General features: G+C 36.8%; 1 protein-coding gene across 1 annotated transcript in view; it reads right to left on the bottom strand.

The window, feature by feature from the left end:
* BMPR1B (bone morphogenetic protein receptor type 1B) overlaps positions 1-23,666 on the bottom strand; it is a 389,790-nt gene extending 366,124 nt beyond the window's left edge. The window contains exon 1 of the mRNA XM_058547530.1: positions 23,630-23,666. The gene's annotated coding sequence lies outside the window, so the exon portion shown is untranslated. The remainder of the gene's footprint in view (positions 1-23,629) is intronic.
* Positions 23,667-23,876: the final 210 nt, after the last annotated feature.

Below are 23,876 nucleotides of genomic sequence, written 5' to 3'. Positions count from 1 at the left end.
AAATTTATGCCCCAGAGCACTGTCACAAACAATAGAACTATTAGCCAGCAACTAGTGGAGTCTAGCAGCTGAGTAGTATAACAACAGAGGCAAACAGTTTAATCAGGGAAGAGACCATCAAAAGAGCCCTGCTAAAACCACTGTTATCCCAGGATAACTGTGCTCAAGCCAAGGCTATACCTCTGAGGAGTAATAGCAGAGGCTTCACGATGCAGAAGGAAAATACTTATCTAAAGCAGTCCAGCCAAGTCACTAAACAAATAAGCAAATAACAACAAAAACAAAAGCCAAGGGAAGGCAGGACTCAGATTCCAGAGTTGCTACAATATATTACCTAAAATGTCCATTCTTAATAAAAAACTACAAGACATACAAAGAAACAGGAAAGTGACTCATACACTGGAAAAAAAGCAGGTACCAGAAACTACTAATTAAAAACAATAACCCGGATAGCTCAACAAACCCCATGTAGAATAAATACAAAGAGATCCACACCCAGACACATCATAGTAAAAATTATGAAAGACAAAGAATATTTTGACAGCAGAACGAAAAGAATGACTCAGCACGTACAAGGAAACTGCATAAGACTAACGGTTAACTTCTCATCAGAAACAATGGAGGTCAAAACGCACTGGGATTATGATATTCATGTGCTAAAAGCAGAAAACTGTCAACCATAAATCTTATATCCATCAAAATTATCTTTCAGAAATGAAGGTGAAAACTTGTAATTACAAGAAAACATAGGTGTAAATATTTATGGCCCTGAATTAAGCAACAGTTCCTTAATATGCTACCAAAAGCACAAGAAACAAAAGAGAAAACAGATAAATTTGGCATCATCCAAATTAAAAAATTTTCTGCTTCCAAAGACACCATCAAGAAGGTAAAGGGGACGGCCCCGTGGCCTAGTGGTTAAGTTCAGTACGCTCTGCTTCAGCAGCCTGGGTTCAGTTCCTAGGAGTGGACCTACAGCACTTGTCAGTGGCCACGGTGTGGCGGTGACCCACATACAAAATAGAGGAAGACTGGTACAGATGTTAGCTCAAGCCAAATCTTCCTCAGAAAAAAAAAAAGAAAAGAAAGAAAGTAAAAATGACAACCCAGGGACTAGGAGAAAATATTTGCAAATCATATATCTCATACGAGACTTGTATCTAGAATATATAAAGAACACAACTATATAATAAAAAAATAGATAACCCAATTTACAAAATGGTCAAAAGATCTAAACAGAAATTTTTCCAAATAAGATATATAAATGGCCAGAAGCACATGAAAATATGGTTAACATCATTAGCCATCAGGAAGATGTACATCAAAACCACAATGACATTCCATTTCACACCCACTAGGATGGCTATAACCAAAAAGACAGATAATAATAAATGTTGATGAGGATGTGGAGAAATTAGAACTCTCATACACTGCTGGTAGGAATGTAAAATGCTGGGGCCACTTTGGAAAACAGTCTGGAAGTTCCTCCTACATGTCTCCTATAAGAAACTATATATATATATATATATATATATATTTCTTGGGTAGAAAAATGAAAATATATGCCCACACAAGACCTTGGACATGAATGTTAATAGCAGTAATTACTCATGTTAGCCTAAAAATGTAAACAATTCAAATGTCCATCAACAAACAAATGGATAAATATGTGGTACATCCATACAACAGAATATTGTCTGGCAATGAAAAGGAATTAAGTACAGATACATGCTACAATTTGGATGAACCTTGAAAAATGTTATGTGAAAGAAGCCAGTCACAAAAGATCAAATATTGCAGGATTCCATTTATATGGAATATCTAAAACAGGCAAATCTATAGAGACAAAAATTACTCACTGCCTAGAGTTGAGGATGTTGGAGGAATAATAAAGCTGCTATTAAAAAAAAAAAAGCTAATCTCATTAGTGAACATATATGCAAAAATCATAAATGATATATTGGCAAACAAAATCTAGCAGACTATTGGGGCCGGCCGGGTGGCGCAGCAGTTAAGTGCGCATGCTCCGCTTCTGCAGCTCGGGGTTCGCAGGTTCAGATCCCGGACGCACACTGACACACCACTGGTCAAGCCATGCTGTGGTGGCATCCCATATAAAGTAGAGGAAGATGGGCACGGATGTTAGCCCAGGGCCAATCTTCCTCAGCAAAAAAAAAAAAAAAAAAAAGAAGAGGATTGGCATCAGACATTAGCTCAGGGCTGATCTTCCTCACAAAAAATAAATAAATAAATAAACAAATCTAGCAGACTATTAAAAAGATAATTAATTATACAACCTGAGTCTATCCTAGGAACATGAGAGTGGTTAACATTATAAAATAAATAAATGTAATCCATCACATGAAAAGATTAAAGGACACAAACTTCCATTTATAAGTTAGTTTTGGGGATGTAATGTACAGCATGGTGACTATAGTTAACAATACTGTATTCTACATTCAAAAGTTGCAAAGAGAGTAAACCTTAAAAGTTCTTATCACAAGAAAAAAAATTTTAAGTATGTGAGGTGATGAATATTAACTCAATTCACTGTAGTGATCATTTTGCAATATATACACATCAAATCATTATGTTGTACACCTTAAACTAATACAATGTTATATGTCAATTATATCTTAATAAAACTGGGAAAAAAAGATATTAGAGGAAGGGAGGAAAACTATCATGATCTCAAATATGTAGAAAAATAATCTGATAAAAATTAATACCTACTTATGATGAAGACAAAAATAAAATACTTCATATATTAGAAATTTAAGAGAATCTCTTTAACATGATAAACATATATATAAACCTAGATCAATTATTCTTAACTCTGACATGTTAGATTTAGTTCCTTATAAGAAAAAGAAAAATACAACCCCTATCACTATTTCTATTCTATATCATTTATTATAGTTTCTAAACAGTACAGTCAGGCAAGAAAAAGAAATAAAATATCAAGGACTAGAAAGGAAGAAACAAAGAATAATAATTCATATAGAATATAATTTTCTGCATAGGAAACCCCTCAAAATCTAAAGAAATATTACTAGAATTAATAGTAAAAATTTACAAAGTGGCTGGAGATAGGATCACCATACAGAAGAAAGTGAATTTCTATTCAACAAAAAATTAGAAAACATGATTAAAAATTCTATTTACAATAGCAAAAAAAAAAAAAAGGTATTTAGGAACAAACCTAACAAAATATGCACCATATCTCCAGGAAGAATATTTCACATCTTAAGTGAAATGCTATAAAAAAATACCTGAAATAGTGAAATGATATCTCTTAGGAAAAAGACTATCACAAAGATGACTCTTCTCCCTAAATTCATATTTAAATTCACTGTAATTTTAATTTAAAAACTTGACAACCTTATTATAAAATTTATATAGCGGGGCCGGCCCCGCGGCTTAGCGGTTAAGTGCTCGAGCTCCGCTGCTGGTGGTCCGAGTTTGGATTCCGGGCGCGCACCGACAGACCACTTCTCCGGCCATGCTGAGGCGGCGTCCCACATACAGCAACTAGAAGGATGTGCCACTATGACATACAACTTATCTACTGGGGCTTTGGAGAGAAAAAGGGAAAAAAAAAAAATTTATATAGAGAGCAAAGCACCAAGAATAGCCAAGACTCTCCTAAACAGGAAGGGAAAGATAAAAGGAGCTGCCTCACCAGGTACCAATATCCACAATAAACTTTAATAATTAAGAAAGTATAGCTTTACTACAAGAATAGAAAAGCAGACTAATGGAACAAAATGAAAAACTCAGAAATGGACTCGTGTGTGTGTGTGTGTGTGAGCGCGTCTGTATACACACTTATACAGACAGAGAGAAGGGGGGAGAAATTTGACATATAACAGAGCTGACAAGAATAGGCAATCATTTTGTAACAAGTGGACAATCACTCTGAAATGAATGGACAATAGGTTACACATGTGGAAATAAAATGAAATTGGACCTTAACTAATACCTCACAAACAAAATTCTACTGCAGATGCATTAAGAATGGAAGAGAATATGATTATGACCTTGGGGTGGGTAAGAGTGATTTAAACAAGGGACAAAATTATAAACAATAAAGGAAAAGATTTAAAACTTTGACCACATTAAAACTGAGAACTTCTCTCATTAAAAGCTACCACAAAAAGATAAAACAGACAAACCACAGGTCAGAAGATGTTTGCAACGCACTTAACTGATAAAAAAAAAAAATAGTAGTCACAATAAGCAAAAGGATCAGTACAAATTACTAAGAAAAGAGCAAATAATCTAACAGAAAATCAGCAAAAAATACTTTTATTTTTCATAGTGTTGGCAGCAGAAGGATATGGGGAGACAAATGGACAAATAAAATGCATGAAAATATGCTCAACATCATTATCAATCAAGAAAATATAAATTATGACCCCAATAAGATACCATGTTAGACTTGGATATTAGTAAATATTTAATACATTTGACAATATCAAGCATAGGTTAAGATGTGATGCACTAGGAACTACCATATGCTGCTGGTGGGAATGTGAACTACTTTGGAAAACAATATGGAATTACCTTATAAATTTATAATGCACCTTTTCTGTGACCAAGCAATCCCATCGTGTACCTTCTACCTGTGCACCAAGAGACAATACAAGAAGCTCATGACATCATTCTTTATAGTAGCAGAAATCTAGAAACCATCTATCAAAAAGCAAATGGGAAAGTAAACTGCGGACTTTTCACCAACAGTATATCACAAAATAATGAAAATAAATGAAATACAGCTTCAGGCGCAACAGATAAACTTTAGAAACAAGTTTGAGAGGGGAAAAGTAAAAATAAAGGACGCTACTTACAGAATGATGCTCTAAAATACACCATTTAGAGATACACACATATGGTAAAATTATTTTTAAAAAATAAGTGAATAATAAACACAAAACTCAGGTTAGTGTTTACTCAGATGGGGAGGAAAGGAGCAAAACGCAATTGAGAAGTACACAGGTGGCTTAAAAGGTATTGGTACTACTTTGTTTCATAAGATGACTAGTAGATGTAAAGCATTCACTCTATTATTCTTCAGTATACTTATATGCTATATACCCTTAAATATGAAGAAATGTTTCATTTAAAAACATACATTTTTTTAAAGCAAGAAAAGAACAGGAATCAGACAACTTAGTGTCTGTAGCTCTGCTACAATACGAGGGCATTTTCACAAAGCACAAAACCATCTTAAATTTTATTTTGCATATCAAATAAGAATTTGGATTAGATTTTTTGCTAAGGTCACCTCTGCCACTGACTTCAAGAATTTCTATGTAAAGTAACAGCTTTATCTTTTAATCATTCCTATTGTTACAAATTATAATTCAGAACCATAACAAAAAAAATGACTGGAGTTAATCTGTATCTCTTTCATAAATTTAATGAAATTATATATGAAAGTGAATGGTCAGTATTTGTAAGTAGTAAAAACTGATATTTTTCTTTTTTTAAATAAAAATAACACGGCAAGTTCCCACTTATTCAAAACTACTTTACTGTTTGGGTCTTTCACATTTTGTATTGTCTTTTTCTGAGCTTTTATGGAGATTTCATGGATATATTTGAAATATTTATTAACACACCTAAAAATATGAGTAAAATTAAATACATAACACTGGCTGGTAGGATTATAAATTAGAATGACTTCACTGGAAAGCAATTTGGTCTTACATATAAAAGCCTGCACATAAACATTCAAAGATCTTTTCATAAAGATGTTCATTGCAGCATTCTTTATGATGACAAATAAAAAAATGCAAACAAATGAATATTTTCCAGTCATTAATTAACATATTTTAAAGCAGATTTAATGACATGAGAAAACATTGAAAATAGAATTTAAAGCAAGAATAAAATACAAAATTAAGATGGTAACTTCCCAGTTTTTTAAATATGTCTAAAAATAACACATAAGAAAGAGTGAAGGAAATATATCAAAATAGTAACAACACACTCCAAGCACTGCAATTTCAGGTGACTTTTTTTCCTTCTTGACCTCTTCCAGCATTTTACAAAGTTTTCATCGAAAACTTCTTATGTTTTTTCCTCTAGATCGCATTAAATATTCTGTCCAAGGGAAATATGATATCAAAATTCCTTTCCAGAACTAAGAATAAAACACATATACAATTAGCTAAAGAAATGCATTTGCTGAAGAATTTTCTAATCTCATTGAGGCAACGAAAGAAAAAAAAAGAATTAGGGCACTTCACGCTTATTGCTTAAGTGAGCAAAATGATGCCAAAATTTAGCTAGCATAACCTTCACTTCATAAAGAAAAAAGCAAGAGGGAGGGAGCAAGGGGCACAAAGGTCCCCAATCAAGAAAGCTGCCTTACATGCTTCTGATGCATAACTATAGAAATTTGCTTCTAACATAAAACAAAGAGGGCTTTTGTTCTATTGTGCTTCGATAAAATACTTTCAAACACTCCCATGCTTTCCTTTTGTATAGGTATTCTATAGATTATAAATGTGATTTTTAAAATACTCTTAATATCTCAAAAATATTTTAAAACAAAGGGAATAGTGAAAAGTTTCAAAAGGGAAACTTTCAGACTTTCAGAGAAAAAAAGGCTATTAATTTCTAACTGTAGTAATAATATTTGAAACAGATGTCTATCTACTTTCAAACCCACACTGGTTCACGGTTCACACGGTTTAATAGAACTTTAATTAAGGCTCTGCAACAGTGTAAACTGACCAAGGCACACAGCTACACACCTGCTTAACTTTAACCTCTCTTCAGGCTCCACTAATTCCAAAGTTAAGCAGACTTTTCATAATTCATGCAAGGGAAAATGTCACTCAAATTAATAAAAACATAAAACGTATCCTCTTATTTCATTATGTAAACTTTTTCCTTTAGAAGCAAGCATTTGAAATAGAGATGGAAGGATCCCAAATTGAATAAAAAGGGAAGGAAGTAACTTTGTTTCTAAGAGCTTCTTGTTTCCAACTGAGCACTTATACTTTAATGAATATCTGTGACCTAAAAATTTTGCATTTGGAAACATTTTGTAAGAAAATGATTTCTCATTGAAAATCATCAATTAACTCTGTAAATTTTCTTCATCCTATTTTAGTAGAACAATATTATACAGATACATAGTAAAGTAAGCTGAGTGCCAATGCCACTTAGAGACATCTAAAATAAAGGACAAGAGCGAACATTTCTTGAACAATTACTCTATGCCAGGTGGAGCTCTAGGTACTTCATTTAACTCCCACAACATCCTTCTTAAGTAGGTACTCATTATCCCCATTTCACAGGTAAGGACGCTGAGTGGGAGAGCCAGGATACAAACCCACGTAACTGCCTGCAAAGTCCAGCGTAGAACATCTACACTGGCTTTAGTCAAAATACAGAAGAGAATTTTTTTTTTCCTATTTCATGTTTCAGGATGTATTTTAAAACAAATACAATAAATGACACACTTTTTAAAAATCCCAAGGCTCACATATTCTTAAAGTGAAAATTTCTACAATTACAAGGAAATAAAGGTTAGAATCATAGAAAATAGGGAATTTAATCAGTCAAACAACATTGACAAAACATCTTCCGGGTGTTACATTCCATGTTGTGAAATATGTGGAGAAACAGAACAGTTTTTGGCATTCCATACAGTAATGGTGAGGATGCTAATTACACTAACAATTCAGGGGAACTAGCAATTACAAATTGATACAGTACAGAGTACATAAGAATGGAAGAGGGTGCAGGCAGAAAAAAGGAAGAAATGAGTCCAGGTGAATGGGATTAACAGAATATTTTCTGAAAGTAAACTACGAATCAGATTTCAAAAGAAGGGAAAAGCACAAGTAAAAGGAATAGTATGATAAATTCTATAGATAAAGTGATCCATGTTGGACGTAAAGGTAGTCATATTATTTTTCTCATTTTCAATCCACCTTCCAAGAAAAGAGTCCATACGACGAGGACTTGCCTTATCCCGTTTCACATTCTTTCTCATTTCTGATTCAAGAATTTTAGTATCATGAACCCTAATCCATTCGCTATGGACAAGAACACTTTCAGCATTTCGTAAAAACTTCAATTTTTTCCTTATCTTGTTTCTCTTATCTCATAAGAGCAAACAATTCATGTAAAAGAAGCAGTTCTATAGTTTTCAGTGGCAGCTTCCCGATTTATAGTTAAGAGCAAATGCTTCAGGATGAATTTTCAGGAGTACTGACGATTTGTTTTCTCAATTACATTTTACTTAGCTTAATAAGTATAATTTTCCTGTTAGCACAGATTCTCTCAACACATACTGACATTCTGTAGGAAAAGGCTGCACAGAAGCAGGCTGGGATTAAAAATTTGCTATGGAGAATCTAGAAAATACCACTGAAATCTTCACACATATAAAAATAATAGAGCTGGCTGCTTTGTGAAAATACAGTTCTTAAAAGGAAATTACTAATCAACTTGAAAATAATAATATATCAAGTTTCCTGGGCATATTAAATGAATCTGAACATTAAAGCAATTCTAGAAAAATATGAAAAAAGAATATTTTAGGAAAAGAACAGAATGGGCATTGACATCCTATAGAGAGAACAAGTTTAACTGTACAACATTTCAATCTCATTCAATCTTTGCTTTTATGTTAAAAAGGGTTTTAAAAGACAATACTTAGTGCGGAGAATCACAGAAACAAAGGTAATAAGTAAGGTACACAGAAACCATCTCTTATTGATTAGTGAAAAGTTACAATCACAAAAACTAATTTATCACATTGCTGGCATGCTCTGCATATTTTATCTATAGTAAAATTAGCCATTATAATCCAATCCAGTCAAACATGAAACTGAATCTGACTTCTGAACAAAACCTTTTCAACAACTGCCTTCAAGTTCTTAGGAAATAATTCCAAGAAAGGAGTACAGTATTGACTGCAGCAGAAATACTTCCCACTGACCAAAATTATTTACAATCCCCAAATAAAGGGTTTATTTATAAAAGTATATAAAATGGTACACAGTATAATTATATGATTTGTAAGTATCAGTCTCTCATGTAGAAAATTATAATATCTCAGAGGTGATAAGGTTTGGAAGGGACTTAATTTGTGAATATTCTCTTTTGTCTCTGAAATTCCAAAAACCACCTGAAGAAAAAAAAAAAATACATACATGAAACAGTCCTGGTGCCTTGCTCTCGAGAAACTAATGCCATACTACAAATCCAACCTCTGAGAAGATGTGTCAATTTGGGTTACAGAATCACAGTCTTTCAAAGCCAGAAAGACCTTTGAGAGCTTGGCCAATCTTTTATTTCAGTGATCTGCATGAGGCTCCAAAACTTTGGCCTTTCCTGCCTCCCAATCGTGTGCTCTTTTCAAAATACGACTTACCTCCCTCCCCTGAAAAAGAAAACAGATGTAAAATGTTAAAGTAAGAATAAGAAATGTACTGAAACATATTACTCTATCTCATCCATTACTGTGATGAGAAATTGCAAGACAAGAATTATTTGACCTGAGAAATGAGAACACAAAGAAGATTTGAATTATATGAGATTAAGAAAGTTAAAGTAAAAAATAATCAACGAGTCCTTCCTTATTATATGGTTTCATAATAAAATTATGAAGGGTCATTCAATGATTTAAATGGCAGGTAAAATTAAAACAAATAAAAGGAAATACCCTTGACATGCATAACAAGCCTCGAGAATACACAAGGTCGCAGAACAGAGGTCGCATCGTTAAGTCCAGTAACATGATTTTAAAATAATCTGGATCATTAGTGAAGCAAATATCTGATTATTTATGTTCAACATAAATACAATTTTCCATAATGGAAAAATTGTATTTTGGAATATAAGGAGTCACTGAGGAAGTTTTCTATTTGTTACAAATTATACTATAGTATAGTTATGCTTTTGTAATATTTATACTCCTTTAGAAAATCAAATGGTGATTATTGGGGCCAGCCCCGTGGCTTGGCAGTTAAGTGTGCCGCTCTGCTGCTGGCGGCCCGGGTTCGGATCCCGGGCGTGCACTGACGCACCGCTTCTCCGGCCATTCTGGGGCCGCGTCCCACATGCAGCAGCTGGAGGGATGTGCAGCTATGACGTGCAACAATCTACTGGGGCTTTGGGGGAAAAAATAAATAAATAAAATCTTTAAAAAAAAAATGGTGATTATTGGACTAGCAAAAACGTGTTGATTTAACATACAGATAGTATTTGGAATATTAAAATTTTTTAAGTTTACCATTTTAATGCCTAAATCTATTTTAAACTTTGTTTTCCTCATAGTACTTTGGCTCCAGATTAAATACACATTTAATCCAGTTATTTTGGAAACCAAAGATTTCTTTATTAATTTAATAACTCTGCTTCAGCTAAACTCCACAGTCACAGCCAAAAGATCCCCAGTGCATTTTGCCCTGCAAAAAACAACAGTATTATACTTGAAACAAAGAGGATATTTTATGATTCTTTCTAGAAAAGACGTGTGAAGATATGAAGTAAACATCTGACTGCAGACAATGTCGATTTTGGCAAGTTGCAAACCAGCCTGGAAACCACTGCAGTGATTTTATTTCCTTCCACTCTAGCACATACTGACAAATCAAAACTGAAGAGATAAAATACACGTGATAGCTCTATTACAGATGATGATCTAGAGTCATTTAAATATTAGAAAAAAAGATCACAAGAGTTTCAAGATCAAACTCTCCTTGAAGGTTTTTATTGTGTTTTTAGTACATACCTTCTGGTCCCTTCCAACGACCAAACTTTTGCTAAGCCCCACAATCTAATGTTTACTATTAGGTACATGATATAGTGCTTCCTTCAAAGTAATGTTTTAAGTTTAAAAATGTCATTTTAGATAAATCGATCAATTTTAAATGATCTTTTTTCACCATTTGCCTCTCTATATTCTTAACAAATTACCTGAGCTATCTGATTTTCCAAATTCACTAAAATACGTCAGTAAGTTTAACCCACGTTAAATGCCCCTTCTCTCTCTCTCTTTCTCTCACTCTCACACACACAAAATATGTGGATCAAATGGAAGTCAATTTTAGTAAAGACGTGGTAACCTTGCTCTAAAAAACATTGACAGTACACTCTGCATGTTTTATAACTGGAAATAAAAAGGAGATTACATCATTTAAGGTTCAAAATATATTTTTCCAAATATTTTAAACATTTTCTCTCTTTTTCCATCTCTCTTCTCAAAATATGATCAAGTCTCTAATCCAAGTCTCTATCTTAAACACTCTTTAATGATCAACCTTTCTCTGCTCTCACAGAACACTCCACATGCAATTACCATCTCATACAGTTGTTAAACAAAGGTCTCTTCCTTCCCTCAGGAGTCTTTCCAAGTTCTCGCACCACCAGGGCTGAGTGTTTGCCATCTTTGTATCATCAGTAACCAACACAACATCTGTCCCTAACAGGCCTCCAACACGTAAGTGTGGATTTAGAATCAGAGGGTCCTATGTTAGAGTCCTGGACTACCACCTGCTGAACCTCGCTGAGCCTTAAGTTCCTTCATCTGTAAAATGAAGAGGACAATCACTACTACAAACGTGATGGGCTTATTTAGCACATTGCCTGGAATATAGGAAAGACTCAAACATGGTAACCTCTTTTTTTTTTTTTGCTTGCTTGCTTATATATAATTGTATTTCAACCATCCACAGTCTTTCAAATTTCCCCAATTTAGTGTTATAATTATTTCTTGGCAATTTGACAAATTTGTGAAGTCTATATATGCTAAAGAATAAGGTCACTGAAGAATTTAGCAAACAATGGTGGGGACTAGCTTTGATTTTTTTCAGGCAAAATCACATCTTGGCAAATTAAAAGTTGTGTGGAGCCTTGAGGGAGGAACCAGTGGACATAATCTACTCTGCTTTTTTTAAAAGCCCTTGACAAGGTACTACCACAAAAGTTATTAAAAAGAACTGAGTCACCATAGGATTAGATGAACTTTTACTGGAGAAACAAAGACGACAGTGAAAAAAGGCATTACTTTGGCAGGATAACTATAAATAGGGAAGGGGCTGGAAGTGGTCTTATTTAACATCTTTATACATGATGCAGAAGAGGAAATGCAGATTAAATTTTCCAGGTTTGCAAAAAATACTAAGTTTTTCCAGCAAGTGAAATGCCAAGTCAGTGGGATAACCTACAATATTTCCAAAACTTTATAAGTTACTAGGGGGAAAACATCAAGAAGATTCAAATTGGAAAACTATAGGGTTACGCATGTAGGGGAGGAAGTATACAGACTGTACTTCTCAGGATAATGGGCCTTAGTTATCATAAAAAGGAGCCTAAAAGTCATTCCATTAATGTGTTCTCAAGGCCAACAAAGCTAACAATGGCACCAACATCACTCAAGAACAAAAAACATGGTTCTTATCCTATTAAAACCATAGTTCATCTTTACTTGACATACTACATGCAGTTCTACTCCAACACAGCCCAGTACTCCAAAATTATCTGCTGCTGGGTGAAAAAATTATAACTCTACTTTCACCAAAAAAGAAGGAAAAAAAGGTTTAGAAACTGAGGAAATCAAGCAAATAAAAATAAATGATCAAGTGGACCACGACAGCCCTATGAAGGAATACAAGAAAGATGAGCATTCTTTCAGTCTAGAAAGGTGAAGACTACAAGGAAACAGCATGGATGTCAAGACTCAGTCTCACAGACTCTACATAACGATGGAGAGTACGGACAAGGCCAACAAGGACTCAGGAAGTGCTGCCATACTTCAACTAGAACACACAATTTGGTTGAGGAATGAAACATAAAGCCAAGAAGTCAAACAAGCTAAAAAAATGCAAATCAGTTCCAAGAATAGAGTGGTGGTTTATATTGAAGAAAACTAAGATATTTGGAGGATATAATACTAAATTTTGAAAGTGAAATCATGGAAGACCAATCTTAGCCTTCCTAACACATCCCCCGATGGCATCACCTAAAGACAGAATAATAGACTGAATCACCTTAGCACTTCACAAATGTTCTCATTAACTTCTCATTTTGTCTCCCATATTCAGTCTACTTATGCTCTGTATTTATTTTTCAATAGTGTATCATCCATGATTTTAAACATCTTCCCCCTAAGAGCAAGACTCAATTATCTCTTTGACACACTTTAATTTACAGTATGGCACCAAGTTCATTCATATTGCATAAATATTTAATAATTCCGTTTGTAAGAAAGACATTATTCATGAACTAAAGATGTAAAATATTATTGTTAAACTGCATTATACCTTCCAGGTTTAAGAGAAATGAGCCAAAAAAGGAATTTACAGTCTCACAGTAAGTCAGGCTGCATGCTAGTAAGTTACAAGAAAAATGTTTAAGAATGCATAATAGCTTTCAAACCACAATTATATTAAATAAATGAAATTTCAAATAAAATAGCAGCTAGTGAGGATTTGATGAAAACCTATATAATGCAATTATAGATTTCTGTATATCAAAGAGATTACATAAAGGAATGAAAATTGCCTAGATTCAAGTAATATCTACAATATATTTCATATGTCTGCTCTGTTTTTAGCTTTTTTAGCCATGAGAATGCATTTCTTTAAATGTCTAAAACATGGACATTTCATAAAAATATTTTGAGTGAAATGATATAATTAAGTGACTTCATAACAAAATGGAAATGCATCTTGCTATTATCATCAGTCTATGATATTACTAAAATATTTTAAGATTACGTCTACTGACTACCAAGTCATCAATCCAATTACACTTAGTCAAAACTCCAATCAGTCAGAGGATGGTGAAGCTAGTAAGGACCTTGGAAACAGTCTAGAGGTTCAGGATCCTAGAAATGAGCATGTTTTAAACTCCCCCTGCCACCCTCAGAAAAAGCAGTCAGAGGAAATAGAGTTTTCAAATCAAGTGCAAAAGTGAGAGAGAAAAACAGAAGGGAAGAAGGAGAGGAAAAGTAGGAAGAGGAGAGGAAAAGAGAATGCAAAGGAGCATTCATGTATTCACAGGATTGAGTAGAAAAAGAACTAACAATTCTGACTTTCACATCGTGGCAGATAAGGCAAAAGTTTAAAGAAAAGATTAGTTTTATCTTTAAACTGCTAAATCTGAAGCATTCAAGAAGTAAAGGCATTAAGTTATAGTCCTTGTACCGAGAATATAAAATATATTCCCAAACTGTTGATAAGAAATGATAAATTTTACAGCTAAAACTTGAGTTTTTCCGAGCAATTTTCCATTTCTTCACGGCTTTGTAAAACAACAGACTGCAATGTAAGAGAGAATGCAAAAAGTAGTGCACAAAATATCTGATGTATCTGAAATACAGTTTGTTTCAAGGCAGTATATTCACAAGTAGTTTTGGATTATCTGTCCTTTTTATAAACTACAGCACCTGCTTTTATTAGTAAAGGTGTCAAAACAAATTCTATAAACCATTTTTTGGAAGATGTTAATTTATATATGACTGTTTTATCTCAGCCTTAACATACTCTACAGAATGCTAAAATGATAAAATTTAGATAATTTTAAGTTACAGAACTAAGAATATCTTATACCATCTATATTTAAGGAGGAAATATACATTATCCCATAAATATGCATAATTATGTGGTAGGAAATACCTAATTTGCCTACGAAAATCGCAAGGGTTTGATGACTGAAGCAAGGAGTGAGACAGCTCCATTGAGAATTACTAAGAAAAACATAATCAAACACAAATGCCACAGAATACAAAGATCATTTTCCAAATTGGTTCCAGAAATAGCTTCTAGGTAAATTTCCATGAAAAGCTAATTTAATTCAATTAAACAGTGTAGCATGGTTTTCCTCTTCAGAAAGAGTTTTAATATTTTCATTTGCTATAGATGTTACAGATAAGAGTTTTAAAGAGTGATTGATTTAATCTTGAGTGAGATGAAGATTCAAAATTGTTGAATAAGGACTTTTGAATGAAAAAGGACTTCTTGAGTAGATATATTTTAATCACTACAGCATCCATCATTTATGAAGTACATAGAGTAACACAACAATTAGTATTTATAAAGTCTTTACATTATGTACTGCCATATAAATGCAATATTATTTCCTACTCAAAATTACAGGACAAGATAAAATACTCAGAGACAATGTTTGTCCTCCATATTAGCATATTATTAGAACTCAACCTCCAACATGCAACAGAGGGAACAGATTTATTATTTAAAAATTAAATAACAGTTACATTTATTTTGGAATAATTCCGGTTTCGCCCGATAACTTTTCCTAGTTAATCTCAACATTATATAAGTTCACTCACAGTCACTCGGATGAGTAAGTCATGCCTCCAAAGCAGCATGTCATGGATGCTTCTGTGTCCATCTGGCTGCTGGCTAGAACACTGGAATGACTCATAAAAATGAAGCAACCTGAGGTCACCTACTCCAGGTCTTTTAAACACAACTTCCAACTGCTTACCAGGTGGTTCCAATTTCCAAGAATACTTAAAATGAGACAGAAACTCATTCTAGATACACCATTTTATTTTCATATTGTCTCTGGCCACAGAATTTGGTAAGTAAGGAAGGAAGCGCTTTTGAAATGTAGATTACTAATCGTCTGAAGGCCAGAAATCCCTGCATGTCTTGGATTGAGAATATTATGTAAATAAAGTCAAGTTAAAAAGAAAGGCAGCACACAAAACCATATTATGTTATGCTCCCAATTTTGTAAAGAAAAAAACACCCAAAATGTTAACAGCAGCTATCTCTGCATGGTAGAAGAATGAGTGATTTTTATTTTGTTACAGTTCCCTATACTTTCCAAGTTCACTTCAATGAATATGTATTCTTTATTATTAGAAAAAATAATAGTAAGCAGCTTTTTAGAAAATATTATACCCTGTAAACTTTGGGCTCAGTGAGCCCCAGAGGCCCAGAGTATACTCACATCTACACTGGCAGAAAGTCTTTCTCTGGGCAATGAAGAAAAACATTCATTTTACCTTTAAAAAGAAAAAGGCGGGGGAAACATGAGGACTGGGTTCCAACTCTACCATAGGTGTGACAGGTAGAGGAACAAGTCTTGGCGATAAGAATGATCCCTTTCTTTCAAGAGACAATACACTGGTGAAACATTTAGTCAATTATTTGTATCAATTTTTCCCCAAAATGTGTTCTGAGAAACATTAGTCCAATGACATATGCAAAGAAACACACAAGTCCCACGGTCAAATACCCCTTTTGGGGACTGTCACAATGCATATTAGCATAATAAAGGCTCAGAGAAGGCTTGCAGTTTAAAATACCAGCAATTCTCAGATTTCTTTGATCATTCATTTACACATCAAATGCTTCTGTGGTGTTTACTACGTGCCTGGCATTGTTCTAGACACCTTACAAACACTCCCTATCCTGATGCTCAAAACACCCGATGAAGTAACTGCTACTATTGTCAGCTCCATTTTACAGATGATGAAGCTGAGACACAGAGGGTTCAGTAACTTGCCCCAGGTCACACAGCTTACAAGTGAGAGCCAAGATTCCAAGCCAGGCAGGCAAACTCCAGAGTCTCCACAGCTAACAGCGAGCTATGCTGCCACCCGTGGGATCCTTCCTGGCTACACACCTGACATTTCACAAAACCACTGTCCCCTGGAACACACTGGGAAGAAAAATGCAATCAAGCAGAACATCCTGTTACACGTAAACTGCTTAACTGAATTAGTCAAATAGCTCATACTACTTCAAACTCCAATTTTTCATTTAATATGTGATGAGATAGAAATAACTAGCAATGGTGTTAGGCCTAAAAATTTCTAGAATGTAATTCTACAAAATAGGTAATGGTACAAGGCAATTTATTTTCTGTAGGTTTACCTGCAATTTCTAATTCTCCTACCAAGAAGATTTATTATTTGTGTCATTGGGGAAAGCGTCATATTCACATATGAAGAGCCCGTGTAATAGATACAGGTCAACAAAAGCCACTTAGAAATGCCCCTGCCTTTTTCAGGTACTTGTGATCTCAAGCAAATGATAGTCCTTTCTACTACTCTCTACCACTGCTCCCTGTTTACTTCCTTCACAGCCCTCATCACAAACTTGATTTGTAAATATTATATTTAGTTTTTTATTTCCTGCCCTTTCCCTAGTCCTCATCCCAAATAAGGGCAAACATCTACCTTTTTGTATCCACAGCACCTAGCACAACGCCTGGCCCTAACTAGTGACTCTATAAATATGCACTGCATTAATGAATGAATAAAAGAGTGAGTGAAACAAGCAAACGACATATGTAGAAGATATACAGATTATCAAGTAGAAAGTTTAAACCAATCAGCTGGTTGACAGAAAAATACTGACACAACAACAACTTGGGTTTTCCATGCCATTGTTGCAGCGATAGAAGCATATAATTTGCAGTGGAAAGCAGATGCTCAACAGAGTAAGGGAGCCACCAGCTCTTATCAATCCAGGAAGACTCTGAGAAGGAGGAGGCTTTCAGAAGCTCAATCAACAGAAAATGGGACTTTAATTGTTATAACTTCTGATAAGTTTAAGGGGCGTTATTTACAAGCAAACAATTTAATAAGGTGTAAGCAGCTGTGTAAAAGAACCCGAAGAGCAGTGGAGTCAGTCAGGGCAGGAAAAGCAGGGGAGCTATTCCAGAGGTTACTTGATTCTGGAAGGAGTGATATGAAGGCGGCTCCCTTAAGAGGAGCAGTGACTTTCAGCGCAGGGACACAGGCAGCCCAAGTTGATCCAGCAGGGAAGGAGCCAAGACCCTCTCTCCACCCTCCCTCTAATCTCCTGCTGGGGCTCCCCAATGACCCCAGCCATCTGGAAATCAGAGCAGTTCACCCAGGTATCATCCTGGGCAGACAGTGTAAGGTAGAGGGTTGAGAGGCAAACAAAAGACATCTAACATAGAAGTCAAAGGGAATAACGCATGAGGTTTTAGCAAAATGGAGCAAGACAGGAAGAGAAGACATTCAGATACAGAAGGGATTCTTAACTGAAAAGACTCTAAAGCAACAGTGAAAGAGAACTGCCAGATACATAAAAATAAGGCGACACCGAGGTGTGTGCCACCAATTTGAGTAGAGCACTTCATTCTGTAATAAGACAAAGGATTTGGGGATAACCCCCATTATGTGCACTATTATGGATAAATGTTTATTGAACAGCAGCAGAACAGTAGCTTGTTTCCAGAAAAAGAACTGATGATAATTTAGTACCTTTTATAGATGATTTTAAAGTGTATTAGTTAGATAACACTCACTGATTTCTATCAAGAGATTGACTTAGACAAAGGCACCCTCATTACAGACTTCCTTGGAATCATTTTAGATTCATAAATCAACAAATTAACTAGTGACAGATGTGTCTGTACTTGTTTAAATCCATATCTATCTGCTATAAAAATGAGTAAACTGTTTATCTCAAGACAGCCAGGCAAGAAATGTTATAAAAAGATATATTGGCATGTATCTTTTTTCCTTTAGCCAGTAAGTAAATACAACCTTCAGAAAAATCATTTCCAAACTTGCTAATTAACATCTTCTAAAGCTGAAGGCACATGTAGCCATATACTTGTTGAAAGACAGGAAAACTAAAGCAGAATCAAAACTGCAAGTCTCTAATAGACTGCATCCAGAGCATTCCACAAATGTTTACTGAATGCCTACTGCACACTAGCTCTCTGCAAAGGGCTAAGATACTCGAAGAGCGAGATCCAGGTCTAACAATGCGGACTTCACAGGGAAGTCTTTCAAGAAGCATGCAAAGTTTTCAAAGCTGAGGGGTAGAGAACAATGACGCTCAAACCTGATTAGAAGAATTCTGATTGCTTCCTTTACTTTGCAACCAGAACACAAACTTTATGTAAAATGAAGTGAAGAGATATTAGTCGAAAGAGCCAACCATCCCCAGGTAGTCCAGAGAACCTTATCACAACACATCCCAGGATATACTACAGCCTCTGAGCCAAGAAGCTTGCAGCCCAGAAGGTATTTGAAGGAAGATAAAAATGTAACATCCGGAAACTGAGAGAAGGTGCTGAGGTCTGAATTTTAAAAGTAAAAGCAACTGTAGAACCAGTGGGTAGCTTCAATGTAGATCAAGGCAAAAAAAAAAAAAAGATGATTCAATTTAGTGACTCTTATTCAGTGATAAGAACAATGTCTGATCAATCTCTCCAAGTTCCACCCTTGGCCAAACCACCAAACTCTGAGCTAGATCCTTCTCATAGCCTCCCACATTGTCTTACTTCAGACACTCTTGCTCACACTACAGACAGACATGTTAACTCACATTTGCTCACTTCTGTTGAAAATCCTCCAGGATGGTTTAATAAGACGTACTTTGAATAAAATGCATACTTCATGACATGGGCCTGGCTATCTCTCTGACCTCATTCCTGCCATTTCCGCTAATTGCCTGAGTCCAACCACACTGGCCAGTGTGTACCCAGCATGCTGCTGCCTTAGAGACAGCCCTAATGTTCCCTCTGCCAGGAAGTTCTCCCAGATCTTCACTGGGCTGGCTCTTGCCTGTTGTTCAGGAACATCCTTGGAGAGGCCTTCCTTCATCACCCCATACAAAGTAACCTCAGTCACTACCATCGTTATCCCCCTGTGTTATTTTCCTAACAGCAATTTTCTCTATTGGAAGTGATCTTACTCGTGTGCTTGTTTACAGTTGTGTTTTCACTCTCTAGAAGCAAATTCAATGACAGCAAAGACTTTGTGTCTCTTATGGCTGCAGTGTCCCCAAAGTACATAATAAAGCCAGGCAGAGAGGAGGCACTCAAATATTTTAGTAAAAATGAATGTAATTAGGATAACTGGCATGTAAGTGGATGCTCTAAAAATCATGAAAGCAGATTATTGCCTGATGTAAGTTACACATTATTCTTTTATCTTAATAGTATAGATGAGCCTCAAAAATACTCAGAAGTAACATAAAATGTCCTTCTTGTCCACTCCTAAATCTTCATTTATTTCTCTCTCCAGAATCTATCCCTAAAAAGTTTTATTTTTCCCCAATTTTATTTATTATTTCAATGTGAATGACTTTTAAATCTACACTTCTACCTCTGGCCCTGCCCTCCCCTGAATTCTGGCCCGCCTCTGTACGTCACAACACTTCTACTTCAATCTCTGCCCTCATGCCACGTTTGGCATATGGAAACCTGAAACGAGCTTCTCTCAGGCAAAATCAGTCTCTCTTTGTAACCTTAATACTTTTATCAACCATCCTACAGATACGCAGATTGAAAAGTTAGAAATTATCTTGATTATGAAATTCAAGAACTGGAAGGGAGGTTGGAAAACATCAAGTGAAGTGATCTTTGAGCTTTTTTAAAACTGTTAGCTTTTTTTCAAGCAAAAGCTCCCAGGGAAGTCTGATATGTAAAACAGATGAATTTCCAGTTGTTCTGGGAGTTAAAGTGGTGGTCTTGAAGAAAAACTTCAAAAAGAGCCCCTAATCTGGTCCAAACTGCCTTTCTTTTCTCCCCACCCTGCTTCAACACACACACAAAGTTACGCAGGAGAAAATTTAAGTCCAGAAAGCTTAAATCTTTGCAGGTAGAAATAATTAGTCTGCCCAAGATGACATAGTTAGCACCCAGAACAAAGCTTAGCACATAAAAGAACTTAAAGGTCAATGTTCTAAAAGATAAATATTACCTCCATACATATGTATAACAAATGATTATCAGTTATTGCAAATTGATAAATTTCATGCATGGCTTTTATTGGTTGCCATGAGAAGAAATCTTCAGAGTTTAGATAATAATTGTTAGCTTCTAATAATAGACAGATTTATCTACTTCTAGTGAAAGAAGGCAAGCGTAAGTCCAGGGAAAAGAACTGTGGCACAGACTCAGTTCCACAGTCCACGTGGCTTCATTGTCTATTTCTGAGCACAGTTTTCAAACTCTTTGGGCCTCATCTGCTTCATCTTTAATATTAATGTGTATAATGAGATGCCTTCTAAGACTCTTTCATCCCTCTATGATCTGCTATTAGACCATGTTAAAGTATTTCCCTCTAGCTACTACATCTACAAAGAATTAGTAGCACAAGTTCTAGACAAACTGGAAGAGAACAAATCGACCTTCAAGGATTTTTTGAGAATCTATCATATGCCACGTACTGTGCTGGGCATCTGAAATTCAGAGAAGGAAGGAAAAGGAACACTATCTCACCTCAATGAGAAAACAGTCCAGCGAGGAAGAGCCAAGCAAGTGATACCCAGCCGAGAGGTGAGCGCTGAGAGAGGTATGCACAGAAGGCCAAGAGGCAGAGTTCAGGGGCTCAGGAAAATTAGGAAAAGATTTGCTAGGTTGGAGTAGGTGACAACTGACTTTAGACTTAGATGATAAATACCACTTGAGTGCTGAGGAAGAGTGGAGGGTGCTATACATACCAAAAGATACCACATTTTAAAATGCCTTATACTTTTAAACAAATAATAATACAATCAGCATTTACCATCACACAACTAATTTATCAGGTCATCTCACACGGTTTTCAAAGTTTATGAGGAAAAATTAAGTCAATTTCCTTTTAATAAATATTATTTTACGAGTGAAACATTCTGAGGGACACACATCAACATGCCATGAGTAGAGGCAGCAGGCCCCGCAGGGACAATAATCTAACAGGGAACTTCAGACGTCCCTGCCTGGACTAAATGGTGTGCAGCACCTGGCAGACGAGGTGGCAAAGCCCCTAGAAATAGTGATGATTCACTAACATGACATAAATCAAGAGTTTAACTTACTAAAAACTAACATTTTGATTTAAAATTACAAATCAGTGTCATTAAAATTCATCAGCAGACCCTAGCACATGAGTAATGAGATCATATCAACTTATATCTTGTGACCAAAAGGAAAAGGTGGTTTTCTAAATGGTAATTCAGATTGGACAAATAACACACTGTATCAAGTTTTGTAGCCCTAGGCCATATTTTGCTAAAAACAAAGGTACATTATGCATAAGAAAACTGAAAATCAGAGCAATTAATTTCCCAGCTATGTTTCTCATAAAAAACCATCACTACTATGATTTGCTTACTGCACACCACCTTTTTTTGTATCGCACAATGATCTAAGTGTGTAATAACTTGCATATTTCACTAAGATGTAATATCCTTCAAAACATCCTTATAGTGCAAGTTTTCCAAAGAAATTATTGATCTCTGGAAAGTCTCATGTTTTAAAATTACTGACAAATCCTTTCCTATTTTCGTTGCAGTTAGAAATAATTCTTCTTGATCACTAGAGTGTAAAGAGGTAGAAAAGTACAAAGACTGAACATTTTCTTAAAGACAAATGTTCTAGTTGACACAGGACATTTCCCATAATTTTGCCAAAACAATAATTAGGAGAGTTGTCACTACAACTGTAAAAATATACGTAAGAAAACAGACATTAGTTGGCATCAGTTTAGTATGGCAAGAAATTTCCATAAGTGCTTTTTCAAATTGTTTTCAAATACTTTTTAGCTGCCTCCTATCATTATTGGTGGAGGCTTTTGTGTTTCTTTCCGGAATTCAGAAGCCTTTTCTCAGGTGGTTCTGCTTCAGTACAGATACGTGCGTTACGTTCTCTATATACGTTGGAGGCAATTAAACAGCTCTCTTCTTCTGTTTTCTTTCACTGGCACCTTTGTGGCTGCTCACTGACCTCACCTTGGTGGCAAGGTGACTAAGAAAAGAGCAATTCCTAATAACTGAAGGAAACCATTGTGTTCCCATTCTATGGAGAACAAATACGAAGGACCAGCCTCCAGCTGGAGCGGCGCGGCTCTAAAGGGATAAGACACGGCACGGGACAACTTCCGGAGACTCTCCTCTCCTGTGTGAGATCCCAACAGCGCAAGGGACAGACAGAAATAGGGAGCTCTGACAGAAACAGGGACTAGGAGACTGAGGGGTGCAGAGAGCCGGAGACAGAGGAGGAGACCCAGCGAGACAAGGAGCAGCAAGTCAGCCTCTAAACGAGAGACCAAAAGTGTGTGCGAGACCGAGAGTGAAGAAGATACGGAGACAGAGAGAGAGAGAAGGAGGTGGGAGAGCGAGCCAGAGAGACAGCCCGAGAGGGTGGGGAGGGGGAACGACAGAAAGACAGAGAGCGCGGGAGGAAGAGGACGGAGGGAGAGAAACGCTGAGAACGTGACAGAGACGGGCACAGACGGAGGGACAGAGGAGGCAGGTCCGAGCCGCGGGGACCAGCCGGCCGCGCTCCCCCGCCGCAGCGCTGGCTCCCGGGGGCGGCCGGGGCAGGTGGCTCGGCGGCTCCTGCCCCCGTGGCGGCGCGCCCCCGGCCGCGGGCTCCCTCCCATCCCGGGACGCCGGCTGCCCGCGCTCGCCCTCCCGCCCAGCCCTCGGCGCGTCCCTCCTGCCCCAACTCCGGAGCACGTGTCCCGCCCGCCGCTGCCTCTGCCCCGACTCCTTCCAGCCCGCGCACGAGGCCTCGGGGGCCCGGCAGCGCCGCCGCGCACAAAGCCCGGGCAGCCGCCGGCTCGCCTGCCCGCGCCCGCGCCCCCACCCCCGCGCCCCGGGACAGCGCCACCCGCGAGGCACGGGTCCCGCCGAGCCCGCGCGCGCCTTACCGCCGCCGCGCTCCGGGCCCGGCGTCCTGGGCGCCGCCGCCGCCGCCCCCGCACCGTCGGGCCGCCGCCGCCGCGCCCCGCGCCCGCCGCGCCCTCAACTTCTGGCCGCCGCGGCCGCTCTGCCGCCGCCGCGGGACTTTTTTTTTCCCTCTCGCTCCTCGGCGGCCTCTGGAATTTTTTTTTTTTTTTTTCACTTGCCCTCTCCAGCTCCCACTAGTGATTGGAGACTGAGAGCCAAGTACTTAGC

The sequence above is a fragment of the Diceros bicornis genome, chromosome 8 (assembly GCF_020826845.1).
Source record: "Diceros bicornis minor isolate mBicDic1 chromosome 8, mDicBic1.mat.cur, whole genome shotgun sequence".
Classification (NCBI taxonomy): domain Eukaryota; kingdom Metazoa; phylum Chordata; class Mammalia; order Perissodactyla; family Rhinocerotidae; genus Diceros; species Diceros bicornis.
The sequence above is the reverse complement of the archived record's forward strand: the minus strand, read 5'-3'. Positions and strand labels throughout refer to the sequence as shown.